Source organism: Polyodon spathula, chromosome 45, assembly GCF_017654505.1.
Source record: "Polyodon spathula isolate WHYD16114869_AA chromosome 45, ASM1765450v1, whole genome shotgun sequence".
NCBI classification, from domain to species: domain Eukaryota; kingdom Metazoa; phylum Chordata; class Actinopteri; order Acipenseriformes; family Polyodontidae; genus Polyodon; species Polyodon spathula.
Window position 1 is genome coordinate 766,277 of NC_054578.1, and position 5,319 is coordinate 771,595.

Here is a 5,319-nt window from a genome sequence, read left to right on the forward strand (position 1 = left end):
TTGCGCCGGCGCTGTGTCGTTTACCTGCAGCCAGTACTTGCGTGGAGTCCTGGCGCCATCTACTGGGAGACGTGAGAATAGCAGGGAGAGGGTTTGTCATTCATTTCAATGGGAGAGAGATTATTAAATCTGCAAACGGTATCTGGAAAGTTAATACTCGAATTTAAACGAGTGTATTGACTCGTGTGTTTGTATTATACAGGACAGCGATACAAGCTATTATCAGCCATGTGCAACTTTATAAATGAACCGGCTATTCTATAAATGAACCAACATTTCCTTGGTCATTTTATGAAGTGATATAATTAATGTAACTATTATCTGTGACCTTGTTTTAAATACATAAATGAATCTCCTGTTTTAATACATATTATTATTCTATTATTATTATTGCACTGGACGGTACCCTAGTGTAATAATCCGCCTGCTCTCTTGATTAATCGATAAACTCACACAGAACTACAGATCCCATCATGCCTCCCGTCCCTCCCCTGCATCGAGCCCCAGCGCGTCCAATCACGGGAGCGCTCCTCGGCTCGGAGTGAGCCCGCAGCCAATGGCAGGCGAGAGAGGGGGCGGGTTTGTTTCGGGTTTCCCTCACAATGTTTTCCCCTGAAGGAGAGAGAGGAGGCGGCGCGGCTGAATCAACCAGTAAGATTTTAAACACAAATTCATTGCATTGCATCTGATAAGTTGCTACCGAAAACGAGCTGCTTCATGTAAAATATATATTTTAACAAAGAGGGTGCTTTTTTTTTTTTTTTTTTTTTTTTTTCTCTGTGCACGATTATGATAATTGTATATAAACACACCCAGGCCCATTGAGGAGGCCGTGGCCCCTGAAAAACAAACAAACAAACAAACAAACAAACAAACCAAAATAACAATAAAAAATAAATTCAGATCAAATCCCAAACAACACCAACAGCATCATCATTCCAGGGTGGGATTGCGCTCCAGTGCGCTCCAGACTCTCCAGCCCTGCGCCCTGAACCGACGCGCTGCTGTTTATCGCATCTCCTGCCTGGTTAGCTCTGTGGGTGCTTACGAGCAACCAAATAACAATACGTGCAAATCGGCCACAGCGCTAAGAATAAGCTTCATTGTCAAATCTCAAGCTTTGCAACAGTACCCTTTGTCTTGTGTGAAGGAAATGCTGTCATTTTCTAAGCAGTGTTGCCGAGGCTCTTCTGCTTGAGTGGTTACACGTGTGGGAGCTTTCTGTACACGTTTGAATATTTCTCTGCTTTGTTTCTGTGATTTGTTTTGGTCTGTCTCTCCTTCCTTTATAGAAAATTTCCTTTATCTCACTCAGTGCAGCGCGTTTGCGATCATGGTAATGAATGGAGTCTGGAGCTGGGAACGCAAGCTCATAGAATCCAACAAAGAGATTGTAACAGGTTGTGTTTTGTGTTTATTTTTAGGAAATGTGTTCAGATGACAAAACTGGATTATCCTAGTGAAGAGAAGACTCAACGATGGGGCCTGTCTGTATTAAAGAGGAGAGTCCTGTACTAGAATCAGTCCGTATTAAACAGGAGAGTCCTGAACTAGAATCAGTCCATATTGAAGAGGAGAGTCCTTTACTAGGATCAGTCCATATTAAACAGGAGAGTCCTGAACTAGAATCAGTCCATATTGAAGAGGAGAGTCCTTTACTAGGATCAGTCCATATTAAACAGGAGAGTCCTGAACTAGAATCAGTCCATATTAAACAGGAGAGTCCTGAACTAGAATCAGTCCATATTGAAGAGGAGAGTCCTGAACTAGAATCAGTCCATATTGAAGAGGAGAGTCCTGTACTAGAATCAGTCCATATTGAAGAGGAGAATCCTGTACTGGAATCAGTCCATATTGAAGAGGAGAGTCCTGTACTAGACCCCGTCCATTTCAGTGAGGAAGGTAGCAGCTTGCAGGGCGCTCTGTCCTGTACAGAATGTGGAAAGAGTTTCACACGTTTACAAACCCTGAAACGTCACCAGCGAATCCACACTGGAGAGAAACCGTACATCTGTGCTGACTGTGGGAAGAGCTTCAGTCTATTGCACAGTTTGAAAATACACCAGCGAATTCACACAGGAGATAAACCGTATCCATGCAGTAAATGTGGGAAAAGTTTCAATCAGTTATCCAATCTTAAAAAACACCTGTTAATTCACACAGGAGAGCAGCCACATTACTGTAAAGAATGTGGGAAGAGTTTCAGCCGGATAGACAACCTGAAACTTCACCAGAGAATCCACACTGGAGAGAAACGATACGTCTGCGCTGACTGTGGGAAGGGCTTCAGACAGCCACGCTATTTGAACAAACATCAGCAAATTCACACAGGAGAGAAGCCGTACGTCTGCGCTGACTGTGGGAACAGTTTCAGACATTTACAAAACCTGAAACTTCACCAGAGAATCCACACTGGAGAGAGGCCGTATGCCTGTGCCGACTGTGGGAAGAGTTTCAGCCAGTCAAGAACTTTGAAAAACCACCATCATTTAATTCACAGAGGTGAGAATCCACATCACTCTCATGAGTGTAGAATGTGTAGAAAATTCTACATGCAAACCAGCAGTAAAAACATTTAATACAGACTAACACTAAGATTAAAAATACAAACATGCACTTTGAGCGATTGAAAGCAGACTTTAACTGAACTGATGCTGTTGTGTGCGTTTGAAAAGAACAGCTGTGCCCGAACATTTAAACACTGATTGAGTTTATCTACAAGTTCTGAAGTAACTCCAGATTACAACTTAGTACTAAATGCAACTGAAACTGTTTCCCGGCTGAAACAAAAATGCCGTCTTCATTCCAACCAACCCAATAGAGGCTGCTGAGCCCCGTCGCTGTGCGTGACGTGCGTGAATCCTGCGTGCACGCGAGCGGAAACATACGGAAGACAGCGTGCTCATGAAAATGTGTGTTCCAGTGTTTGATTCCTGCTTGTGTCCGTGCTTGTAATTCCGGTACCATGATTTCTAACTTCTGTATTCTCTCTTTTGTGAGCCTTAATAAACGTGATCATTTTTATGTGTGGTTTCTCTTGTAATTAATAAAGTAGGCATTCTAAACACACACACACACATTTTGTTTATTGAAACATATACTGTTTATTGATATTTTATCTTCTATTTTGTACATAATCATTTTGAAATATTTGAAAAATCAACTAAAGGAATTGTAAAGATAATTTTATATTAAAAAAAATATATATATGAATCCTATAATGGATGTCCTGTATATTAAGTCATGAACATTAATTTGTATCTTTGTATATTACCAATAGGATATTAGGATATTGAGGTATTAATGATAAATATTATATCTTCATAAATATGCACTGCAACTGGCACCCTGGCACACATATTGCATTTATAATCCAGGTTAAATGTTTTTAGCTGTTATTTTTTAATTTGGCCTACTTTATAACCTAGACAGTTAACACACAGTAGATCACGGACCTACACAGGTGCTCAGACTGGGCTGGAGGGGTCAGTGACACAAGTGTGCTGCCCATTGCTCCCAACACACTGGGAAAAACCAGAAACGAAAACCAGAACATCTGACGCGCACTAAAACAGCCATGCCTACAGGACTGGGTATCGATCAAAATAATCTGTTCTGATTAACAAAAACTACTGTAAAAACAGAGATAGGAATTGAAAATAAATCTTAAAGAGAATACAAAGAACAGGTTATTGTATCGCAATGATTAAGATTTGCCATGTCCAGTACGTTAGAGTTGTTTTGTTACACTACAAAACATTTTGAAAAACGTGTTTGACACATTTAATCAGTGGGTTACCAGCCATACAGTAAACAGCAGACACAACAGCAGCTGTTTCGCAGGACAAGGATAACGGACTATAACGAGTAATTACAATCACAACGCGCTACTTTGTTTAAAGTAACGAATAAGAAGTTACTTTGTATTTCAGTAAGGTGTCCAATACTGTCAGCACTGGAGAGTCTGGAGTGGACTGGAGCGCAACCTTATCCTGGGAAAAAAAAAGGTGTCGTGTCGTGTCGTGTCGTGGCGTGTCGTGTCGTGTCGTGTCGTGTCGTGCAAATCAAACGGTCCCGTGCAGACGGACCCTCTTTCTTAAAATATTAGCACCAATAACACATTGTAACTGTCTGTGCCGGTTATCAGATGCAATGCAATGGATTTGTGTTTAAAATCTTACTGGTTGATTCAGCCGCGCCGCCTCCTCTCTCTCCTTCAGGGGAAAACATTGTGAGGGAAACCCGAAACAAACCCGCCCCCTCTCTCGCCTGCCATTGGCTGCGGGCTCACTCCGAGCCGAGGAGCGCTCCCGTGATTGGACGCGCTGGGGCTCGATGCAGGGGAGGGACGGGAGGCATGATGGGATCTGTAGTTCTGTGTGAGTTTATCGATTAATCAAGAGAGCAGGCGGATTATTACACTAGGGTACCGTCCAGTGCAATAATAATAATAGATGTTGTGATATGTATTAAAACAGGAGATTCATTTATGTATTTAAAACAAGGTCACAGATAATAGTTACATTAATTATATCAGTTCATAAAATGACCAAGGAAATGTTGGTTCATGTATAGAATAGCCGGTTCATTTATAAAGTTGCACATGGCTGATAATAGCTTGTATCGCTGTCCTGTATAATACAAACACACGAGTCAATACACTCGTTTAAATTCGAGTATTAACTTTCCAGATACCGTTTGCAGATTTAATAATCTCTCTCCCATTGAAATGAATGACAAACCCTCTCCCTGCTATTCTCACGTCTCCCAGTAGATGGCGCCAGGACTCCACGCAAGTACTGGCTGCAGGTAAACGACACAGCGCCGGCGCAACAAATCTGTGCGCAGTTTCACAGTCAATGCGATTGCATGAAAAGATGGTGAAAGTCCAGGGCTTGTCACCAGAAGGTTACAGGTTCAAATCCCACCTCTGCCACTGACTGACTCTCTGTGTGACCCTGAGCGAGTCACTTCACCTCCTTGTGCTCCATCCTGGGATGAGATGTTAAATCAATGTCCTATTGTAAGCGACTCTGCATATAACGCACAGCTCACAGCCTGCCTCTGTAAAGCGCTTTGTGATGGTGGTCCACTGTGAAAGGTGCTATATAAAAACAAATATATTATCATATTACCTATCATATTGTTCTCCCACCATAACCCCCCCCCCCCCCCCCCCCCCCCCAAAAAAAAAACCCAACTTGGATCTGCTGACATCTCAGAAATGCCACCGGGAGTCATGGAAACACACAATTCCAGGGAAACCTGGGAATTTGATCATGCCTGATAATAATAACAGGAAACAATGAACTTGATTGA

General features: G+C 42.2%; 1 protein-coding gene across 1 annotated transcript in view; it reads left to right on the top strand.

Annotated features, from left to right (window-relative positions):
- LOC121305860 overlaps window positions 1–5,319 on the top strand; it is a 189,323-nt gene that overhangs the window by 93,444 nt on the left and 90,560 nt on the right. The gene's annotated exons all lie outside the window — the stretch shown is intronic.